This window comes from Thalassophryne amazonica, chromosome 1 (genome assembly GCF_902500255.1).
Source record: "Thalassophryne amazonica chromosome 1, fThaAma1.1, whole genome shotgun sequence".
NCBI classification, from domain to species: Eukaryota; Metazoa; Chordata; class Actinopteri; order Batrachoidiformes; family Batrachoididae; genus Thalassophryne; species Thalassophryne amazonica.
The window spans coordinates 53,687,785-53,713,276 of NC_047103.1; the positions used below are offsets into that span (position 1 = coordinate 53,687,785).

General features: G+C 40.0%; 1 protein-coding gene across 1 annotated transcript in view; it reads right to left on the reverse strand.

The window, feature by feature from the left end:
* Positions 1–10,835, reverse strand: part of trpa1b (transient receptor potential cation channel, subfamily A, member 1b) — a 103,322-nt gene extending 92,487 nt beyond the window's left edge. The window contains exon 1 of the mRNA XM_034170061.1: positions 10,801–10,835. The gene's annotated coding sequence lies outside the window, so the exon portion shown is untranslated. The remainder of the gene's footprint in view (positions 1–10,800) is intronic.
* Between the last annotated feature and the right edge of the window lie 14,657 nt (positions 10,836–25,492).

The following is a 25,492-nucleotide window of genomic DNA, read 5'->3' on the forward strand; positions in this document are numbered from 1 at the left end:
ACCAACATGCCCATTGAAGTCTGCTCCTATCACCACTCTTTCATGCTTGGGCACACTCTCCACCACCTCATCTAACACACTCCAGAAATCTTCTTTCTCCTTCATCTCACAACCTACCTGTGGGGCATATGCACTGATGATATTCATCATCACCCCTTCAATTTCCAACTTCACACTCATCACCCTGTCAGACACTCGCTTAACCTCCAACACACTTTTAACATACTCTTCCTTTAAAATGACCCCAACACCATTTCTCTTCCTGTCCTCACCATGGTACAACAACTTGTACCCACCGCCGATGCTCCTGCTCTTACTTCCCTTCCACTTGGTCTCTTGCACACACAATATGTCTACCTTTCTCCTCTCCATCATATCAACCAGCTCTCTCCCTTTACCAGTCATACTACCAACATTCAAAGTCCCCACTCTCATTTCCACCCTTCTAGTTTTCTTCTTCTCCCACTGTTCGTGGCAACGTTTTCCTCCTCTTCTTCATCGTCTTCGCCCAGCAGTAGCCCAATTTCCACCGGCACCCTGTTGGGCAATAGCACCGGTGGTGGACGTTGTTAACCCGGGCCGCAACCGATCCGGTATGGGAATTCGATTCTGAGTCTGCATAGTTGGGTTGGCTTGTTTTACGCTGGATGCCCTTCCTGACGCAACCCTCCTCATTTATCCGGGCTTGGGACCGGCACTCAGAATGTACTGGCTGCACACCCCATGTGGCTGAGTTCAACAACAGCAACAGTGATGGAGGTAAAGATGAAAACAAGGATGATGATGTGCTACCTTCACCTCTTCCTGCCAAAAAGAGGCGGCTGTGTGACCTGCTGCAGAACAGAAGAGTCCAAATGGCTACCCTGGCTGTACCAAAAAGCCTTAGGGCTGAAACTGAACTAAAACGGTATCTGCAAGAAGAGTTAGAGCCTCCCTCATCTGATCTTCTGATATGGTGGTGTGACAACCAAAAAAAAGTTCCCTTTGATGACCAAGTTAGCAAAAAAGTACATGTGCATTTGTGTGACTTCCACTGCTTCCGAAAGGATGTTTAGTACAGCTGGAAACATTGTGTCCCAAGAGAGATGCTGTCTTAAGCCAAATAAGGTCAATATGTTAGTGTTCCTTGCCAGAAACCTACCTTGGCAGTGGGACTGAAAACCTTGATGGGCTGCAGACGTGATTAATGACAGGGATATGGTTTAGGGCAGGCCATCATATTTTTGTTGTTATTTTGTTTTTTTGGGGGGGGGGGGGGGGGGGAGCAGGCACATGACGGTCACTTTAATTTCTTTGTATAGCACACAGCTATTCATACTGTAGCATCAAAACATTTAAGTTAACTTGTTTTTTTATTTATTTATTTATTTATTTATTTGTTATTTAATACTGTGAAAGCCAGAGTCTGAGAGACCAGTGCTGTTTACACTTTACAGAGCCTAAAAGGCAAAAAGATATTGTTTTCCCTGTGCAGTTTTTGAAAACAGCAGAAAACGACTAAGTTTATATTGGCTCTGGGGGGCATCTTGTTTTTCAAAACCTAAAAGGCAAAAGACACATTGTCTTCATTGTACTGTTCAATTTGTTTACTTTTGTACTGTGTAATTTGAAGGTTCGTTAGTTGGGGGTTCCTTGCATGGTTTCCTGTGCCACTGTGTGGATGGCAGTTTGTTTATTAAGAAAGTCAGAGACTTTTTATCTGACCATTGACCTGTGCACTTTGTTCATTGACTAAGAAGTCAAAGAAACCTTTTGTCTGATCTGTACAATACTTTCTAACAGTTTTAGCCTAACAGACAGAAATAATGTAAGTTTGCTTCAATGCTTGCCCTGTTGCAGCAGATTGATCACAATAAATCCTCTTCAGGAATGGAAAAGATACTAAGTCTGTCTATTTCGTGATGTTCCAAACATCATTAAATTGCTTTTATTCATTAAAGTGTACAGTGCAGCACAGAATATGTATCATTAAAGCAAATTATACTACGATAGTAGAATATAAAGAAGGAAAAAAAAGAGAAAAAAATAGACAATATATTCGTCAATCGCAATTATTTGTCTGACAATTAAATCGTCTCCAAAAATTACTAATCGTGACAGCCCTACGTACATATGTAATGTGAGTGGAACTTGTAATATCTTCTTAATATCTAAATTAAATAGCTTTCAATGTTAACTGAGTTTTGGAGTTCATTGTGTTGCTCAGAGACTCTTCAACGCTCAGTTGCCCCATTCAGGGTTTTCACATATCCCATAATCCCTTGCGCGCCAGAGAGTCGCTGCAGTCAAAACAACATAAAGAATCCACATGATGACAATTGTAAATGAATATTATACTACAAAAATGTAATTTTTTATGCTTTTTATCACCTTAATAAGAGACTGCATTGCATGATACCCTGAAAACTTGCTAAAACAATTATAACAAATAATCCATATCTGTTACGTTTAATCTGTGTGGAATTTAATAAATACAAACTGAATTTCAGACATATTATATATATTAGTCTGGAACAAAGAGGACAAACAGTGTTGTAAAGAACAATAATCAAGATGTTAAAGAGCAAACTTCACTTTCTCCCAGAACAACATGAACAGGAAGCGAGTGTAGCTCACAGCAGCTCCCACTGAAAATAACAAGAGAGACAGCCTGTGATTCTCGCATGTTTACATAAAACAAACACAATAACAACATCTATAAACCCAGAGAATATATTCACGAGAGTTTTAGGTACAATATAAAAATAGTTTTATGTTGCGATGTTAATGCTGTTGTCCGTGTGCAGCGGTTAAAGTGCAGCGTGATCAGAGCACCTCAATGCAGTTCTCAATGTTACTGAGATCTCGCAGCGCAGCGACCTCTCCGAGATTTTGTGGGATTTGAAACCTGAAAAGCCTCAATGGAAAAGTTACAAAATTAACCAAAAGCCAAACTCCCTCATTATAGGTTATTACTGCATGCTAACTGTACGTAAACCCGCAGTGATCGTTAGCATACAGTTAGCATGCAGTCATCACTAATGGTTAGCATGCAAAAATGAAAATGAGTCAGTGCGGATTAATACGAGTGACGCGCTGCACAAGCTCGCTCATGGTACAGGGAGTCCCAAACAGAAAGTGCCAAATTTTGAGTTCACAGTGAAATAGGAAATATCAAATGTTGAACACTAGCTGGAGCAACACTTCCTGGATTGACAATAGAGGAGATCTCGTGGGATCTTGTGGGAATTCAATGGCAAGTTGACACTGAAACAGGAAGTGCCAAATTTTAAGCCCATAGTGAAACAGGAAATATCAAATGTTGAACACTTCCTGGAGCTACAGCAGAGGATATTAACCTGTTTTTCATTATGTTGTTTTTGTTCTGATATGTTTATCCTCTATAAGGTTTTTGTGTAACTTTTTGTTTGTCTCAATTAATAAAAAAGAAAATAAAATTTTGAAAAAGAGAAAGATCTCGCGCGATTAGAGGAGATCTCAGTGGAAGTCAATGCACAGTCGACACTGAAACAGGAAATGGTACATGTTAAGTCAACATTGAATCCGGGAACGCTAAAGTGAGAGGCAACGCGCACCTTGACAGGTCATGAGGACAGTCAGTGACTATTTAGTATGTAAACTGCATGAAGGGTTTTAGTCATTAACCCTATTGAGATATGCCATAATCCTTTGTGTGCCAGAGAGTTGCTGCAGTCTAAACAACATAGAGAATCCACATGACGACAATTGCAAATGAACATTATACTACCAAAATGTACATTTTTATGTTTTTCATCATGTTAATAAGAGACTGCATGCATGAGACCCTGAAAACTTGCTAAAACAAATATTCCAAATAATCCGTGTCTGCTACATCGCAAACCGAATTTCAGACATCTTATATATATTACTCTGAAACAAAGAGGACAAACCGTGTTGTAAAGGACAATACGCAGGATGTTAAAGAGCAAACTCCACTTTCCGTCAGAACGACATGAACAGGAAGCGATCGCGGCTGACAGCAACTCCCATTGAAAATAACAGAGAAACAACCTGAGCTTCTCGCATGTTTACATAAAACAAACACAATAACAACATCTATAAACACAGAGAATATATTCACAAGCATTTTAGGCACAATATACAAAGAGTTTTATGTTGCGATGTTAAAGCTGTTGTCCGTGTGCAGCGGTTAAAGTGCAGGTTGATCAGAGTGTCTCAGTGCAGTTCTCAATGTTACTGACATCTCGCAGCACTGTGACCTCTCTGAGGTTTTGCAAGATTTTGCGGGATTTGAAACCTCAATAGGATGAATGCGAATGCTCCCGACAACCATCCATCCATCCATCCATTTTCTTCTACTTTATCCGGAGTCGGGTCCTGGGGGCAGCAGCTCAAGCAAAGCCACCCAGAACTCCCGATCAACACACACCTCCCCCAGCTCCTCCGGGGGAACCCCGAGGCATTCCCAAACCAGCCGAGAGATGAGATTTTCCCCACAACCATTTACTGAAAAACGTTTGAAGGACGTAAATGAGATGGTGAGGACTTTCCAGGCACATAAGAGACAAATAAAGAAAAATGCTTATGGTACACGAAGGCCCAAACAGGAAGTGCCACATTTTGAGCCCACAGTGAAACAGGAAATGTAAAAAGTTGAATACTTTCTGCACCAACACTTCCTGGATCGACAGTAGTGGAGATCCTACAATAATTCAGTGGAAATTTGACACTGAAACAGGAAATGCCAAATTTTGAGTCCACAGTGAAACAGGAAATGTCAAATGTTGAACACTTCCTGGAGCGACAATAGTGGAGATCCTGTGAGAATTCAGTGTAATGTTGACACTGAAACAGGAAATGCCTAATTTTTAACATTTCTCGGGATACTAAACTGAGAAGCATTGTGCACCTTGACAAGTTTTGAGGTAAGTCAGTGAGTATTTAGCACAAAAATTACATGTAAATATGTTTTGTTCTTTGAAAATCAGTAAGCAGAAGAGTTTTAGCCATGCTAATGCTCCTCCTAACCATTCACTGAAAATAAAGTCTGAAGTACCTAAATAACATGGTTAGATGGTGAGGAACTTCCAGGCATGTGAGAGGCAAATAAAGAAAATGCCTAAAATGGCAGGGCCTCAAGAGGGTCATTGTGGGGGGGGGGGGGGTAGAAGGGTTTTAGCCATGCTAATGCTCCCCAGAAGCATTTACTGAAAAAACGGTCTGAAGTGCCTAAATGATATGGTGAGATGGTGAAGAATGTACAGGAATAAAATAATCACAAATTAAAAGCAGATCTAAAAAGATTTGTTTTAACTTGAGTCTTGAAGGTGGACAGATTGGTACAGTCATGAATCTGTTTGGGGAGAGAATTCCAGAGTAAGGGAGCAGCTATGGAAAAGACTCTGTCCCCCCAGGTCCAGCGCTTGGTCCTGAGTGGCACTGACAGAAGGTTGGCATCAGAGGAGCAGAGGCAACGGGAAGGAGTATGGTAGTGAAACATGTTAGTAAGATAGGAGGGAACCTGATTGTGGAGGGCTTTGTATGTGAGGAGAAGGATTTTAAAATGGATCCACTGTGGGACAGGAAGCCAGTGGAGGTTCTTGAGAATGGGGGTGATGTGTTCACAGGAACAGGTGTAGGTGAGCAAACGAGCAGGTGAGTTTTGAATGTACTGGAGTTTACTGAGGACTTTTGAAGATGTACCATAAAAGATGCTGTTACAGTAGTCTAAAGTAGTCTAAAGGCGTGGATCAGAGTTTCTGCAGCAGGAAAGGAGAGTGACGGACGGAGACGGGCAATGTTCTTGAGATGAAAAAAGCAGTTCCAGTGATGTGATTGATGTGGTGATCAAAAGACAAGTTGGTATCAAAGCTGTCTCCAAGGTTGCGGATGTGATGGGAGGGAGACAGGGCGGAGTTATCAATGTTGAGGCAGAAATTGTAGGTGGTGTGGTTGTGGTGTGGGCGTTTTGGCACCGATGATGATTATTTCAGACTTGTCACAGTTGAGTTTGAGAAAGTTCGTTTGCATCCAAGACTTGATCTCAGTGAGGCAGTTAGTGAGAGTGGAGTTGAATAATAAACTATATATTACAGTAAGTCCCATCGGTTGCTCGGGGTCACCACAGCAGATGTAAGGTGGATCTGCATGTTGATTTGGCACAAGTTTTATGCCATATGGTCTTCCTGACACAACTCCATATTACACAGAGGCAGGTTTTGAACTGGGAACCTTCTGCACTGAAACCAAGCACACTAACCACTTGGCCACCACCTGTGCTAATAAACTATATATTATAAATGACATTGAATGTTTTTCCACTAGTCCCAGCAGAAGACTGCCCCTCCCTGAGCCTGGTTCTGCTGGAGGTTTCTTCCTGTTAAAAGGGAGTTTTTCCTTCCCACTGTCGCCAAGTGCTTGCTCATAGGGGGTCGTTTTGACCGTTGGGGTTTTTCTGTAATTATTGTATGGCTTTTTGTAATTTTTGTATGCCTTACAATATAAAGCGCCTTGGGACAACTGCTGGTTGTGATTTGGCGCTATATAAATAAAATTGATTTGATTTTGATTTGAAGCTAAAATATAACACAAAATATAGATCAAAGGGGCTTTTCAATGTTAAAAAGAATCAAATATCCACTAAATCCACAATACAAATCAAATGCAGATCAAACTGTCACAAATGAGAGTGACTGAGGCACTTTTGATTGAGATATAATGCAAAATGTACACCAAATGGTCTTTTCAATATTAAATTCAAATGTCCACAAAATCCACAATCCAGATCAGATCTGGATCAAACAATGTCAATCGATAAAGTATACCATCCTACATGCCGCTGTCAAATATGAAAGGAATTTGATCTTTTTTGACAGAGTTATGACTTTTTGAAAATTTGTTTAATGTTAAAGACAAGGATTTTTCCAATATTACAAGATTTTTCCTGACTTTGCCCTTGTACCTATGACCTTGAAAATTTAGTCAGTTCTTGGCTATCAGGATATGAATCTTCAGTAAAAATGTCACAACAGTATATGACAAATTGTGGGCTCTAGGCTGATCACAAACAAACAAACGGGTAACAACATAACCTCCTCCAATCAGGCATCACCAATCAGAGACAGTCACTAGATCTATATATTTTTACCACTGAAATGCAATTTTGTTTAAAAAAAAAACAACTTCCATTATGTACGTGATGATTACTGTGATTGTATAACAATCCCAAGAATGTGTCATGTATCATTAAGTTGACTTTTATAGTAAACCCAAGCTGAGCTGAAACCAATGCCATCCTGCTTTGTTGGCTGGGAGATTGCTTGTGTACAGCAGGGCCTGTGTGCATTTCTCCATGTACAAGTGGAGATGCACCAGGAAGGTCATCATCCAGTGTGAAAAGTGTGCCAAACCCCAGTGCAGATCGAGGTGGCCCCAAGCACCCGGGACCAACTGAAAGACTAAACAACAGCCAGAATGAGCTGAAGCCATAGGGATGCCAGGGATGCAAAAAATAAGTTTTTTTTGGGTGGGGGGGTGACAAGTGCTTAGACAGGATTGATGGGGCGTCAAGTAAAGTTTATTAAGGGAAGAAAAAAACCTCCCATCAGCTTATGCCCAAACATAAGCATTTTTATGTCTTTCTCTCTCTCTATACGAGGTCTCTTAGATAATAAACCGACCCTTTTATTTTTTTTTTAACTATATGGATTTGAATGACATGCGATTACACCAATCATGCTTGAACCCTCGTGCGCATGCGTGAGTTTTTTCACGCGTGTCGGTGACGTCATTTCCCTGTGGGCAGGCCTTGAGTGAGATGTGGTCCCGCCCTCTCGACTGAATTCCTTTGTTTCACACGCTGCTCGAGACGGCGCGCGTTGCTTTATCAAAATTTTTTCTGGACCTGTGAGGAATATCCGAGTGGACACTATTCGAGAAATTAAGCTGGTTTTCTGTGAAAAGTTTAACGGCTGATGAGAGATTATGGGGTGTTTCTGTCGGTGTAAGGACTTCCAACGGAGCGGGACGTCCTGCAGCGCTTCCAGGCGCTGTCGTCGGCCTGTTTCGAGCTGAAAACATCCTAATTTAAGGCTTAATTCACCCAGGACATCGTGAGAGAACAGAGAAGATTCAGAAAAGGCCGGCATGAGGAATTTATGCGGACATTCCACTGTTTAAGGACATTTTTTTAATGAAAGACGTACGCGCAAATTCGCCGAGTCGTTTCCGTGACGACTCGGCAAATCTGTGTGCGCCGCGACAGGAAAAACACCTCCGTGTTGAAAACCATTTGTAGAATTCAGGCGGCTTTTAATGGCTTTCAACAAGTGAGTAACTGAGAAATTGTTTAACAGCTTGGGCATGTTCCAACTTGCCCGTTAAGATTTCCAACGGAGGTGTTTTTCCTGCCGCGACCCCCCGCGGTCGGGTCCGGCCCGACATGCGACTCTGCCCGCACGTTCTTTCATTACAAAATGACCGTTAACAATGGAATGTCCGAATAAACTCCTCATGCCGACTTCTTCTGAAAGTTCTCTGTTCTCTGACGACTTACTGCGTCAACAGAGCCTGAAATGTGGAAGTTTTCAACTTGAAACGGCGAGACGCTGCCGCCTCGAAGTGCAGATCGCCGTCAGGCGCCGTGGACCGTCCTTAAAGCGACACTACCAGACCAAAATCTCTCATCAGCCGTTAAAATTTTTACCGAAAACCAGCTGAATTTATTGAATGGTGTCCACTCAGTTGTGCCTTACAGTTTTGAAAAAAATTTTATCAAACAAAGCAACAGTCTCTGAGCCATTCCTAAACAATGAAAAAAAATCGACAAGCGGGTGGACGACTCCTCACTCAAAGACTGCCCACAGGCGAATGACGTAACCGACAGGCGTGAAAAAACTCTCGCATGCCCACGAGGGTTCAAGCATGTCTGATGTAATCACACGTGATTCAAATCCATATGGTTTTTGAAAAAAATAATAAGGTCGGATACTTTTCTAATAGACCTCGTATATACTGTATATATATATAAAAAAAAAAAATCAGTGGAGTTTAATTACAGCAGGAGGCGGTAAATCATCTATATTAAAAGCGTGCCTGCATGTCTGATTTTATTCAGTAAGTTCAATGCAAGTACATAACATAATTGTAAATATGTTAAAAATACATGGATGACACCAACAATAGGAAAACACTTATTTCCACTGTGGTCCATTTAAAAATCAAATGACAAAATTGAAATAATAATAATAATAATAATAATAATAGTCTGTATATTTTAACAAGAACCTAAACAATTTATAAATACATTAAGACAGTAAATTAACATTAAAAAAAATTAGCAGGAAATAAAAGGGTTGAGTTCTTCTTTTATAAACTGTTGAGATCTAAGTTCTAAGGTTCTAAAAACGTTCTGGACTCACACGCCATTCCAGCTCATTTTAGAAACTGCATGATTTATTACCACCCTTTAAAAATGTCAGCTACCTATTTTATAAACACTACCCAATCTATAACATGGTAGTTATAGATAATGGCACAATAGTAAATGTTTGCACTTGAAAAAAAGAGTTTCATCTCACTGTAAAGGACTAATTTCCAATCACATGCCTTTTGGAATCACACATTACAGTAAAAACAAACATTGTGGCTTAATTTCCCTGACATTTGCTTATATGATATGACATGCGCTGCACATTATCTCTCCCATTGTTTCTGAGCAGCAGTGGTAAACAAGTGTCATTGGTTTTAATAATTGAGTCTGTTGGCAGACAGGAAATGATTTAATGGATAGTGATGAACACATTTTCTAAACAAATGAAAATGAGTCATTGACATAAATACAGTCATGGATACTTTCTATAACTTGTCAAGGTTAATGTAAGGAATCATAATTATGGATTTGCATTTAACAGCAAAAGAAACTGATATGTTGGATTATTAGATCGTGAATACAGAGATTAATTAATTAATTTGAAGGGATATTAAAGAATTAATAACTTGTAAATGATATTAAATAAACTTTGTTTTAGAGACAGTGTAAAATAACATTATAATAATTAATGTTAACATGTTAATTTATCCCGGCTGGCTCAAAATACATAAGTGAATAAATTAATTAAAATTCTCACACATACTAAAAACTAAAACTAAGACCAAGTTTGAAAAAAGTCTACACCTAAATTTATTATGATTATAACAACAACAACAACAACAATAATAATAATAATAATAATAATAATAATAATAATAATAATAATAATAATAATAATAATAATAATTATTATTTTATTATTATCTTTCTCTCAAGTTATATTTATATTTTAAGGTTTCAACCATATCATAAATGTACTGGGGGGGTGGGGGGTGGGGGGGGAGTTGTCAATAAATTTGGGTGTAACAAATTAGTAATTTATTTAAAATTGGTCCAAGTTGCCATTTGCCTTTGAACACCAGTATCAGTACCTGCAGTGATATTTATGCATATTTCAAATAATACTGTCTTCAAAAGCCTTTATTGCTGATTATTTATTTTTTGTATGTTAAATTTTATTTGTACGTCAATACTTTTATGCTGCATTCACATTTTCACAGCGTGTCTAAAGAAAAAAACAGGTTATCTATTGTTATCCTCTGGAGTAGAATGACATCAACATTGTACACATTCTAATAATTAACAGATACAAGCCTGTTAAATCAAGTTGACATTTTAAAGAAAAACTCACAGAATGTTATATTCTTAAAACTGAATGATAAAGGTTAATACAAAAATCACAAGTTGAAATGTTAATAAATAAAGTTTTTAAGACATTGTGTACTTACTGGCTGATGGCTGTCCTGAGCTGAGCAGCCTGTTTATAGTCTTCACCGGAGCACAGCGCCTTTAAATAGTGTGGGAAGTCCACGACAACCATGTGTGCCTCCTAATGCAGACTGTAAGACACTGCCCCCTGTGACCAAACGTCTCTGGTGATGTTTTCAGGAAGGCGAGGGAGAGCTTCTGTTGTAATGTGAGAGTCCATTTGTCTGGTAACTGCACATTAGGCCGAAAACATGATATTGATGTGTTTCAAATGTTCAAAATTTGTAGGTAATGTGTTTTGTATTTTTATCCTTGTTCATGTCTGAGAGATAAAGTCACAGCTTGATATGACTTTGATGATATTCTGGAAGTTTTTTCCATCATGTTTTTTTGTATTATTATTATTATTATTATTATTATTATTATTATTATTATTATTATTATTATTATTATTATTATTATTTTGTTTTCAGCACAGTAAACAAATGTGATCACCCAGCAACACATGAAATATTGCATGTCATTTACTAATTGCTTCAAAATGAAAATAACCCTGGACACAAAGAACTATATCCTACTAAAACAACACAGCCATTTACCACTCACCATACACCTGAAAAATGTGCAAAATTTGTCCTAAGACATACGTACAATTTAAGCTTGTTCATTAATAAGCTTAATAGACAATGGAAATATCTCCCAGAAAGGTTGGCCTATGTGCATTGCCAAACATCCCTGTCCAATGACCTCATGACTCCATGAGGTCTACCCAGACATCTCTCAGTTTAAGGCCGAGCTCCCAGAGACATGAATGCCAGAATCGTGATAAGTAAACCCACAACACCTTTGAATGGCTGAGTTCATGAAATCATTGAAAGCCTGGATCTTAGATCTTGATCCAGGACCACTGCAAACATAGATCAAATCAAATCAATTTCATTTATATAGCGCCAAATCACAACAAACTGTTGCCCCAAGGCGCTTCATATTGCAAGGCAAAGCCATACAATAATTACAGAAAAACCGCAACTGTCAAAACGACCCCCTGTGAGCAAGCACTTGGCGACAGTGGGAAGGAAAAACTCCCTTTTAACAGGAAGAAACCTCCAGCAGAACCAGGCTCAGGGAGGGGCAGTCTTCTGCTGGGACTGGTTGGGGCTGAGGGAGAGAACCAGGAAAAAGACATGCTGTGGAGGGGAGCAGAGATCAATCACTAATGATTAAATGCAGAGTGGTGCATACAGAGCAAAAAGAGAAAGAAACACTCAGTGCATCATGGGAACCCCCCAGCAGTCTAAGTCTATAGCAGCATAACTAAGGGATGGTTCAGGGTCACCTGATCCAGCCCTAACTATAAGCTTTAGCAAAAAGGAAAGTTTTAAGCCTAATCTTAAAAGTAGAGAGGGTGTCTGTCTCCCTGATCCAAATTGGGAGCTGGTTCCAGAGGAGAGGAGCCTGAAAGCTGAAGGCTCTGCCTCCCATTCTACTCTTACAAACCCTAGGAACTACAAGTAAGCCTGCAGTCTGAGAGCGAAACGCTCTATTGGGGTGATATGGTACTATGAGGTCCCTGAGATAAGATGGGACCTGATTATTCAAAACATTATAAGTAAGAAGAAGAATTTTAAATTCTATTCTAGAATTAACAGGAAGCCAATGAAGAGAGGCCAATATGGGTGAAATATGCTCTCTCCTTCTAGTCCCTGTCAGTACTCTAGCTGCAGCATTTTGAATTAACTGAAGGCTTTTCAGGGAACTTTTAGGACAACCTGATAATAATGAATTACAATAGTCCAGCCTAGAGGAAATAAATGCATGAATTAGTTTTTCAGCATCATTCTGAGACAAGACCTTTCTAATTTTAAAGATATTGCGCAAATGCAAAAAAGCAGTCCTACATATTTGTTTAATATGCGCATTGAATGACATATCCTGATCAAAAATGACTCCAAGATTTCTCACAGTATTACTAGAGGTCAGGGTAATGCCATCCAGAGTAAGGATCTGGTTAGACACCATGTTTCTAAGATTTGTGGGGCCAAGTACAATAACTTCAGTTTTATCTGAGTTTAAAAGCAGGAAATTAGAGGTCATCCATGTCTTTATGTCTGTAAGACAATTCTGCAGTTTAGCTAACTGGTGTATGTCCTCTGGCTTCATGGATAGATAAAGCTGAGTATCATCTGCGTAACAATGAAAATTTAAGCAATGCTGTCTAATAATACTGCCTAAGGGAAGCATGTATAAAGTGAATAAAATTGGTCCTAGCACAGAACCTTGTGGAACTCCATAATTAACCTTAGTCTGTGAAGAAGATTCCCCATTTACATGAACAAATTGTAATCTATTAGATAAATATGATTCAAACCACCGCAGGGCAGTGCCTTTAATACCTATGGCATGCTCTAATCTCTGTAATAAAATTTTATGGTCAACAGTATCAAAAGCAGCACTGAGGTCTAACAGAACAAGCACAGAGATGAGTCCACTGTCTGAGGCCATAAGAAGATCATTTGTAACCTTCACTAATGCTGTTTCTGTACTATGATGAATTCTAAACCCTGACTGAAACTCTTCAAATAGACCATTCCTCTGCAGATGATCAGTTAGCTGTTTTACAACTACCCTTTCAAGAATTTTTGAGAGAAAAGGAAGGTTGGAAATTGGCCTATAATTAGCTAAGATAGGTGGGTCAAGTGATGGCTTTTTAAGTAATGGTTTAATTACTGCCACCTTAAAAGCCTGTGGTACATAGCCAACTAATAAAGACAGATTGATCATATTTAAGATCGAAGCATTAATTAATGGTAGGGCTTCCTTGAGCAGCCTGGTAGGAATGGGGTCTAATAGACATGTTGATGGTTTGGAGGAAGTAACTAATGAAAATAACTCAGAACAATCGGAGAGAAAGAGTCTAACCAAATACCGGCATCACTGAAAGCAGCCAAAGATAATGATATGTCTTTGGGATGGTTATGAGTAATTTTTTCTCTAATAGTTAAAATTTTATTAGCAAAGAAAGTCATGAAGTCATTATTAGTTAAAGTTAAAGGAATACTCGGCTCAATAGAGCTCTGACTCTACACGCTACAGTGCTGAAAAGAAACCTGGGGTTGTTCTTATTTTCTTCAATTAGTGATGAGTAGTAAGATGTCCTAGCGTTACGGAGGGCTTTTTTATAGAGCATCACTCTTTTTCCAGGCTAAGTGAACATCTTCTAAATTAGTGAGACGCCATTTCCTCTCCAATTTACGGGTTACCTGCTTTAAGCTGCGAGTTTTTGAGTTATACCACGGAGTCAGGCACTTCTGATTTAAGGCTCTCTTTTTCAGAGGAGCTACAGCATCCAAAGTTGTCCTCAATGAGTATATAAAACTATTGACGAGATAATCTATCTCACTCACAGAGTTTAGGTAGCTACTCTGCCCTGTGTTGGTATATGGCATTGGAGAACATAAAGAAGGAATCATATCCTTAAACCTAGTTACAGCGCTTTCTGAAAGACTTCTACTGTAATGAAACTTATTCCCCACTACTGGGTAGTCCATCAGAGTAAATGTAAATGTTATTAAGAAATGATCAGACAGAAGGGGGTTTTCAGGGAATACTGTTAAGTCTTCAATTTCCATACCATAAGTCAGAACAAGATCTAAGGTATGATTAAAGTGGTGGGTGGACTCATTTACATTTTGAGCAAAGCCAATCGAGTCTAACAACAGATTAAATGCAGTGTTGAGGCTGTCATTCGCATCATCTGTGTAGATGTTAAAATCGCCCACTATAATTATCTTATCTGAGCTAAGCACTAAGTCAGACAAAAGGTCCGAAAATTCACAGAGAAACTCACAGTAACGACCAGGAGGACGATAGATAACAACAAATAAAACTGGTTTTTGGGACTTCCAATTTGGATGGACAAGACTAAGAGTCAAGCTTTCAAATGAATTAAAGCTCTGTCTGGGTTTTTGATTAATTAATAAGCTGGAATGGAAGATTGCTGTGGTGCAGTTGAAGGTGCTATATTATTTTTTCTTTTTGAATTTTTATGCTTAAATAGATTTTTACTGGTTGTTGGTGGTCTGGGAGCAGGCACCGTCTCTACGGGGATGGGGTAATGAGGGGATGGCAGGGGGAGAGAAGCTGCAGAGAGGTGTGTAAGACTACAACTCTGCTTCCTGGTCCCAACCCTGGATAGTCACGGTTTGGAGGTTTTAAGAAAACTGGCCAGATTTCTAGAAAGGAGAGCTGCTCCATCCAAAGTGGGATGGATGCCGTCTCCCCTAACAAGACCAGGTTTTCCCCAGAAGCTTTGCCAATTATCTATGAAGCCCACCTCATTTTTTGGACACCACTCAGACAGCCAGCAATTCAAGGAGAACATGCGGCTAAACATGTCACTCCCGGTCCGATTGGGGAGGGGCCCAGAGAAAACTACAGAGTCCGACATTGTTTTTGCAAAGTTACACACCAATTCAATATTAATTTTAGTGACCTCCGATTGGCGTAACCGGGTGTCATTACTGCCGACGTGAATTACAATCTTACCAAATTTACGCTTAGCCTTAGCCAGCAGTTTCAAATTTCCTTCAATGTCGCCTGCTCTGGCCCCCGGAAGACAATTGACTATGGTTGCTGGTGTCGCTAACTTCACATTTCTCAAAAGAGAGTCGCCAATAACCAGAGTTTGATCCTCAGCGGGTGTGTCGCCGAGTGGGGAAAAACGGTTAGAGATGTGAACGGGTTGGCGGTGTACATGGGGCTTCTGTTTAGGACTACGCTTCCTCCTCACAGTCACCCAGTCGGCCTGCTTTCCCGGCTGCTCGGGATCTGCCGGAGGGAACTAACAGCGGCTAAGCTACCTTGGTCCGCACCGACAGATTCCTCACTCAGCTTCTCAAGTGCTGCAATCAGGGTTTCCATTGATGCTGAAAAAATACAGCTTCATCAAATCAAAGTCAGTAAACCTTTACGAGACACCAATACCACCATAGATGCTGGATCCACAACCCTACCCAATGCCAGAGCTCGAACTCTCTGACAAATGCCTGACTTCATTGGGAAGAAGTCAGAGACTCAGTCCCTGCTTGGCACAACACTCAAAGAACCCGAGTATAGGCCAGCTATTATGTTGCAACATATGAGGGATAAAATTTTCAAGATGTCCCACAAAGCAGCACAGTCAAGCAGATCAAACAGTTTGTGGAAATCAACATACAAGCTATAAAGACTCACCCTCAGCATTCACTCGTGTGCTCAAAGACTACTCGCAGTCAGGATGCAGTTGATGTTTCAGTTCTTGGAAACAGACTACTGTGGTGGGTGAGCAACAAGCAGCTGTGACTAAAGCCAATTCAGAATGATCCTTGACAGTACCTTTCCTGGAACAGAGAGCAGTGTAATACCCCTGTGGTTGCTGCAGTCCAGCCAGTAACCCTTTGCTTTCCAGACTGGATCAAGACTTTTCTTTGAATTATGCTTTATTTCTCTCCCAGTTGGCAGCAAAACCAGCATCTGCACACATCTGAAGACATTCAGCCCGAGATCTCTTTGTTTTTAAACATGTATAAGACTCAAGACAGGTCAGGTCTGGGAGCGTGTGCTAGTGCCAAGTGACACTGCAGTCTCCACACTACAGAACCGCCTTGGATGACAAAATTCATAACAGAAACCATTGCTTCTGAACATAACTGTTTTCAAATGCTTGAAGCTAAACAGAAAACAAAAATTGGCCCATTGAAAATAAAAACAATCAAATACCCTTAAAACACGCTGAGATCGATACTGGGAGACTTCAGTCAATTAAAATTTCTTGGCTTCCTGGTTTTATGCCCCGATGAAGGCCAATATGGCTGCAATGCGTAGGCCCAGGTGATTTTAATCTTTTTGCCATGTTTAATGAAATGCTTCTTACTATTTTTTCCAAAAAATAATTTATGTTTGAAAAGACAAAATTAAACAATTGCTTCAGTGATTGATTAATTTTGTCTATTACCCAGGAATAAATGCTAATTTATAAGAAAGGTGGTGGGTGAACAAACCATTCTGTGTTTTGTAAGCGGCTTATATCCTCCTCGACATCGCCTTCATTGTTGTTGTCATCCCCTGACACCTCCGCTTCATTCTCGTCTTCTGTCATGTACAGCTCAAACATATACGGTTGGAGCCCCTCATTATCTTCGCTGTCGTTTCGTTCATCAGAAACTTCCTCATCTTCTTCAAAAACAATCGATATGTCACTTAAATCTTTGCTATAATTGCTCACTATGCCTTCACTGTCCATGTTTGCCATGTTGGTAAACAGATCCTCGCTTTGACACCTTTACTCGCATGATGTTATATCCGTTGCAGTGATAAAGTAGGTCAAGCTTGGAGACGGGAAATACGAATTCTCATATGGGTAACGAAACGTCTAAATCCTTGTTCAGTGTAATTTTATGGTAAAAAAAGCAAAGACAACATGTGGAAAAAGCTTTTTTTTATTCTTCAAGAATATGTAAAAACATCATGGCTTGACAGGGACCCTTGTTTTGAAATGAACTGAACCAACTGCTTTGCAAAATAATTCTCTTTTCAAAATAACCCAAAACTGTAAATAAAACAAATCAATGTATCAAAAGACTTGCAACAATGAAACAGTTGCTTGTGACAACCCTCATGTTTGATGTTGCTTATTACAAGAGAAGAGAAAAAAGCATGAATCTCCATCACCAACGAAGTGAAAACAATCTCATGACCAGCAATGGCATCATATGATCTGCAACCTCACCAATAGTTGACACTAAATCTGACACACTGTACAAACCCTGGCAAAAATGATGGAATCACCGGCCTTGGAGGATGTTCATTCAGTTGTTTAATTTTGTAGAAAAAAGCAGATCACAGACATGACACAAAACTAAAGTCATTTCAAATGGCAACTTTCTGGCTTTAAGAAACACTATAAGAAATCAAGAAAAAAAGATTGTGGCAGTCAGTAACGGTTACTTTTTTAGACCAAGCAGAGGAAAAAAAATATGGACTCACTCAATTCTGAGGAATAAATTATGGAATCACCCTGTAAATTTTCATCCCCAAAACTAACACCTACATCAAATCACATCTGATTGTTAGTCTGCATCTAAAAAGGAGTGATCACACCTTGGAGAGTTGTTGCACCAAGTGGACTGACATGAATCATGGCTCCAACACGAGAGATGTCAATTGAAACAAAGGAGAGGATTATCAAACTCTTAAAAGAGGGTAAATCATCACACAATGTTGCAAAAGATGTTGGTTGTTCACAGTCAGCTGTGTCTAAACTCTGGACCAAATACAAACAACATGGGAAGGTTGTTAAAGGCAAACATACTGGTAGACCAAGGAAGACATCAAAGCGTCAAGACAGAAAACTTAAAGCAATATGTCTCAAAAATCGAAAATGCACAACAAAACAAATGAGGAACGAATGGGAGGAACATCTGTGACCGAACTGTAAGAAACCGCCTAAAGGAAATGGGATTTACATACAGAAAAGCTAAACGATCATCATTAAGCCATCATTAACACCTAAACAGAAAAAAACAAGGTTACAATGGGCTAAAGAAAAGCAATCGTGGACTGTGGATGACTGGATGAAAGTCATATTCAGTGATGAATCTCGAATCTGCATTGGGCAAGGTGATGATGCTGGAACTTTTGTTTGGTGCCGTTCCAATGAGATTTATAAAGATGACTGCCTGAAGAGAACATGTAAATTTCCACAGTCATTGATGATATGGGGCTGCATGTCAGGTAAAGGCACTGGGGAGATGGCTGTCATTACATCATCAATAAATGCACAAGTTTACGTTGATATTTTGGACACTTTTCTGATGTTTGAGGATGATGAAATCATTTTTCAAGAAGATAATGCATCTTGCCATAGAGCAAAAACTGTGAAAACATTCCTTGCAAAAAGACACATAGGGTCAATTTCATGACATAGGGTCAATGTCAACGAGCAGATGTGATTTGATGCAGGTGTTAGTTTTGGGGATGGAAATTTACAGGGTGATTCCATAATTTATTCCTCAGAATTGAGTGAGTCCATATTTTTTCCTCTGCTTGGTCTAAAGAAGTAACCGTTACTGACTGCCACAATCTTTTTTTCTTGATTTGTTACAGTGTTTCTTAAAGCCAGAAATTTGCCATTTGAAATGACTTTAGTTTTGTGTCATGTCTGTGATCTGCTTTTTTTCTACAAAATTAAACAACAGAATGAACATCCTCCGAGGCCGGTGATTCCATAATTTTTGCCAGGGGTTGTATTTGTACTCAGGTTAGGTGTTAGATATTTGTAATTTGGTAAGTAATATTGAAAATGCGTCTTTGCAGCCTATGTTCCATCCATCCATCCATTTTCTATACCTGCTTACTCCAATTAAAGGCCCCCTGACTCGAGCATGTCTTTGATTCATGCACTAGCACAACCTGTGTCATGCTGGAGAGTAAACTCATCTTTAATGGGTGTAGACAGGACGCAAGAGGGGCGCTGGTGCATTATTGTGCACAGAGAATTTTGAACTGTTCAAAAAATCTTTCACACACAAATGTCGTGCTACGTGGCACGATCTAATCACCAACATGATGTGCAGCTTGTCAAATGGAGTAAAGAAGATGTAAACAGAGCGAGTGGTGACATCAGCAGATCGCATCAGAGTGCAGCTTGTCTGTACGATTATAACAAGAAGTTAGATCTCTCATAAACACACTTTAATAGCTGCACACAAGAAGGAAAGAACATGCAACTGTTTTACCAAGCCATGACAATGTAAATATGACAAATAATGACCTTTTTAGACTGCTCAAAATGCTTTCTGCAGCTTGTTAGGCATGCACTGGACGCGAATGGCTGAAGCTGAAGCAGTCCTCTGTGATTCAGGAAATGATTACAGCCATTTTCAATAGAGAAAATGCAGAGAAAATGACTAATCTGACATAAATAATTATTTTATATACACAGCATCCAGCGCAGAGTGTTTGGCAGCCGTTAGAACAAAGAACGGTGTCCAGCTGTGAACACAATGGGTGGGATTATCATGACGATGGGCATGCAAGTGTGTGAAAGAGTCACAGTTGCACTGGAGCCTATCCCAGCAGTCATAGGGCAGTCTATATTGATTTTTGCAGAGTTTGATTCAATTGATCGGCTGGCTCTTTGGGAAATCATGAGAATTCGTGGGATCCCCAATGAGCTAGTGGACGATACACAGACACTGTGAGTGCTGTACAGTGTGGAGGCAGATACTCAGGGGTGTGTTCACTTATCTAGGCAGTGGCATACATATATGTTTCTGGGTCATCTGCTTTTGAGACTGAGAGGTGCCTGGGATGAGCATGTGGAATCATGAGGTCACTGGACAGAGGTGTTTGGTGATGTTGATATCTCTGCAGACAAACACAGATCCAACTCTTTAGGGTCTTGTGCTGCCTGTCCTGCTGTATGATTGTGAGACCTGGACATTAACCAGTGACCTAAGGCAACAACGGGATGTCTTTGGTGTTAGGCCTCTTCTGAGTATCTTTGGGTACCACCGGAATAACTTTGTATCAAATGAGCAGTTACTAAGAGAGACTGAGATGAGGAATATCACTTGATGGTGAGAGAACATCAGCTTTGATGTGCTGGCCATGTGGCACGTTTCTCTGTGCGTGATCCAGCATGTAGGTGCCTGAGTGTTGAGGACCCCAGCAGCTGGAGAAGGCCAAGGGAACGTCCATGTTTCACCTGACTGCGGCAGATTTATGGTTATTTTGGAGATGTGGGAATGGACCGGTTGTGTGCCTGGGTGGTTGCCATCCAGAGCCCAGGGTGGTTCTGTGGTGTTGTGAATGTTGCGAAGATCCCAGACTTGACATGATTCAGTAGTACAGTATATCTGGAATTTTAAGTCAAAATCACATCTCCTTTTGTCATCTGGACTCTTTAAAGTCTACTGCAGCGACTGACACAGGTCTGAATTGTAGTGTCTGTGTTCATTTTAATGAGTACGAGATTCTGCAAATAGCTAAAGGATTTTCCAACTTTATTAACAAATTTTCTGCTCTGTTTTGCTGCCAAACAACAAACCTTAATCCATCATTCTAAATGACATGAGCATCCAGGCCATCTACAAGACTAATTGCCCAAAACTAATATTTGCCTGGTTATTGTTTCCTGACATTATCTTTGAGATGGCTCGTCATCCTTGCAGTATTCGTGGAAAAGCCACACGTGTGGAGCCATTGTCACAAAGCGAGTGCTTTCCGTCTATGAGCTTGAAGAATTGCAGCTTTATTAGGTGAATAAGCGTCATTAGTGCCTCCATTTGTTTGCTTTTGGAAATGTTTGACATGATCAAATTTATTGCACAAAGCGCCAGAGAAAGCAGAGTGCATGCTTTCCATGAATTTGCCTCTGGGTTTGACCACATGAGCTTCATCGCAATATAATGACAGTGTGATTTGAATAATTTTGTCATTCAGAGGGAGACATCTACTTTTGACGTTAATGTCAGAACGCCTCACTGCATCTGTCGTTTGATGATGATGAGTCATTAGTGCATATGTTCTGCTGCTGGAAGGGCTCAGGTCTACAGCCATCTAATTTAGTGCAAAGGTAACCACTGCATACTTTTTTTTTGCTTCCCTGCAGGCTCACCCATGCATTTGATGCATATAACTATTTAAAATGCACAAAGATGTTTGTTTTCCATTGCACATGTTCAGTTCAATTTGCATGTCAATTGTTTTGCATTGCCAGAAGAACATCCTCAGGCAACATGGGGAAATATTTATGACTCGTGTCACCCAACACAGCTGTTTAAAGTGCCTTTATCGTGAGAAAGCCTCTCCTCGGTTTAAAAAGTGTAAAATGGACATCATAACATGCATCTGAAGCTGAAAAGTGCATTTAGCATCAGAGCTGCTGCTGAAAAGTTCAGCCTAAGTGGTGTTTGTGTGTACGTGTGCTGCTGGCAAAATGCAGAAATGTTTGCTTACTATTACTTATTTATGACATTATCTTTGAAAAGTGGGAGCCTGGACCGCCTTTTCACTTTGTGTTCATCCACTGCATGTGTGAATGTTCACATTCTTACTAAAGGCAGAATGACTGAATTATGTGTGAATGTTCACATTCTTACTAAAGGCAGAATGACTGAATTATAACTATAGAGAACATGTACAGCCCTTGTCAGTTAACCAAACCATTGACGGTTTTGATCAGTGATGGCCTTCAAAACCTGGTGAGGCAAATTTGATTGGTCCTTATTTTGAATTTAGACAACCACATCCTGTCTGCTCAGCAACCTCTGTCTCCGTGTTGCCAATTTTGCAACTTTGTACCGAGGTTTAGCAGCTTTTTGGTCTACCCTAGTGAATAAAATGTTTGGAATGATGTTGCTTAGATGACAGAAAAGAGGGGCACACTGGGAGATACAGGGTATCAGGCTTGGTGGTCAAAGATGTCTGGACGCAAATGCAGGACTCAACTACATAGCTTTGGTTTTTAAGATTGTTTACTGAAGGAATCAGCTGGCTCCAGTACACAAAGGCAGCCCAAAATCAGAAAACAAATCAGAATCATCAGCCAATAAGGCGTGGCCTAAAAAAACAGGCAGTAGGTCAAAAACACTAGGAAGCAGGCGAGGTGACGAAAACACAAGGTACAGAGCTAGAAACGATGGCACAAGGCACAGCAGTCTGGCGAGGAAACTGCAACCAGTGAAGCTTATATACACCCTGGTGATGAGCTACAGATTGAACACAGGTGTGTGGAAAGCTTCAGAATAGGGTGTTGCCCCAAACAGTGTGCACCACCAAGCACAAAGAGAGGCAGATAAGAGAGAGAGAGAAGACAAAGCCCAAGCAGGAAAAACCCAGCAAGAGAAATCACATACAGTAAAACAACCAAACCTAACTAAACTGTTGTGTGGGCCGCCAGAAGAGGAGGTACTGCTGGCCCACCACCAGAGGGCGCCCTGCCTGAAGTGCGGGTTTCAGGCACGAGAGGGCGCTGCCGCCACGGACACAGCCGGGAGTGACAGCTGTCACTCATTAATTCCTGACAGCTGTCACTCATTCTTCATCATCGCACTCCATAAAACCCAGACGTCATCTCCACCTCATCGCCGAGATATCGTACTTCTTTGGAGGTAATAGACTCAGCCGTTTGTGTTTTACAATATAATCTGTATATTGTGAGTGTTTGCAGGAGTACCGGTCCCTCTGTCTGTGGAAGCTGAGTGAGTGCTGGACGGCACTCTTTTCCCCTGAGGAATCACTGCGGTACTCTGCAGAATATTGTGTTAGAGGTGGAGGTGGCATTCCCACCGTTGTTGTTACGGGGTGTACACACACCCACACTTGACTGTCTTTGTTCTTCGCCAGCAGTACCAGATCCGACAGTCGGGGACGGTGATCACCTGGGAATTCGGGACTTGGCGGCTCCAGTATTCACCAGGTTCGGTGGCGGCGGAAATCGTGTGGTTCCGGCTCTTCTCAGGACAGACATCTTCTATCCTCGAACCTGCCCACACGTCACCTTTATGGATTGACTGTAATCATATTCTGAGATTGTCTGTATATTCATTGTGCACCTTCACAACATTAAATTGTTACTTTTTGGCTCATCTATTGACCGTTCATTTGCGCCCCCTGTTGTGGGTCCGTGTCACTACACTTTCACAACATAAACAGAACAAAACAGAACAAACATAAAAAGTCCAAATCCTGATGCAGATGTTCTCTGCACGTCAACATGCAATCTTGATTCAAATTACAGTATATTGAAGAATTTTTAATAAAAGATTGACAGTAATCATTGCTGTGAGATCTACACTGCCAGGTTTGAATTTATGTACTTTTTTGAAAATTCTAGTTTTTTTTTTTATTTAAACCATTTGTTAGATAATCAAAAATGTAAACAGAGTAACTTGTAATCTGTTTACCTGTTACATTTCAAAAGGAACCATCCAAACACTGCAGACAGTTTAGAGAAAGGTGAAGAGAAAGTTAGAACTAGTGGGCACCTATAGAGTACATATAGTTGATTTTTTTTCACCAATCATAGTTCACATTAGTCACGGGAAATCCGTGGGAAGACTAAGTGTCCAATGTTGTAGTCTTAGAACACTCTGAAATCATGAGCATCGAGCACGATTCTAAGGGCTCATTTATGCTCATCATTAAGGGCCCATTCACAAATCAGGGCAAATCATGGTGGAACAGATCATATGAACGAACCACGAAAACATCGAGCCGACGAGCAGGCGTAAATGATCCCACTGCGACGGTTTCATGCACGCGAGGGTGTCGTGCACGAGAGAGTTCAAAAGGATATTCAGGTTATTCTCTCTCTCTTTATTCAAGAAGATATACAGGTTATTTCTTCTCTTTATTCAAGAGGATATGCAGGTTATTCCTTCCCTTTTTTCAAGAGTTAATTAAACTAATGTTTTCATTATCGGTTTAACTTTTCAGATAACTTTGAAAACCATTATCAGACTAATTATCTTCTGATAAGTTTTGGTCCCATAATTTTTAGACCACTAATGTATTTTTGCAGACGTGGTAAGGAATGCTGAATAGTTACAAACATTTATCAAATCTAAAATCAGTTGAGTACCTACCTGTTAAATGTTTTATAGTAGAAGCGCAGTTGTATCGTCTGAAAACAGGAGAACTGGTTCTAGAAGAAACCGCTCTATTCTCTGCAGGCAAAGGAGAACTGGTCACAGAAAAGAAAAAATTAGCAATTTCTTTTGACCCCATACTGATACGCTGGCAATATCATCCAAATCGTCCAGAGGCATACAGTTTTAACGTATGGTTAAAATTTTAACCAAACTAATTTCGGACAAGTTATTTAAATTAACGTCACGTCTGAAGTTTTATAAAGTGAAAATATCAGATATATGTTTTAGTTTTAAAGTAATTTAAAGTAATGCACTAATTTTGAAGGTTTTAGTGTGGACATGCTGTGTCCAGGTGCACTATGGGTAATCTCAGTACATTCACAACAGAAGAAATGCATTTGAGATACTTTGATCAGGCTCCACACTGACAACAGCATTCAAGTCTTTGTATATTGTGCCTAAAACTCTCATGAATATATTCTCTGAGTTTATAGACATTGTTATTGTGTTTGTTTTATGTAAAAATGCCAGAAGAAGCCCAGGTTGCTTCTCTATTATTTTCAATTGGAATCATTGCAATCAATTCCTGTTTGGTATTTAGAGTCCTGCTTATGTCAAACACTGTCTGTCATCTTTGTTCCAGAGTAATATATATAATGTCTGAAATTCAGTTTGCATTTGTTAAATTCCACGCATCTTAAATGTAGCCGACACGGATTATGTGGAATTTTGTTTTGGCACGTTTTCACGGTCTCTACTGCCATCTACTGGCCAGTAGTGTTCATGGCAGTATGAACAGTAGATGGCAGTGTTCTATTTATTTTGACCCCAGTTATATCAGACAGTTGTCAAATCAGTTCACAACTTGACTTTTTGCAAATGGCTTTTTTTAACCAATAAAAAAGGCATATTTTACAAAAGCACATTTATATGTAAACACCAACACATGCACCTCACATTAACGCATTGGTTTTTACATAGAATGAATGAGTCTGCCAATCAGTGTTAGCGGAGGCACATTTTACCCATAATCCCTTTGGCATTTGTCTGTGTATGTTACAAAACTTCAGAATTAGTG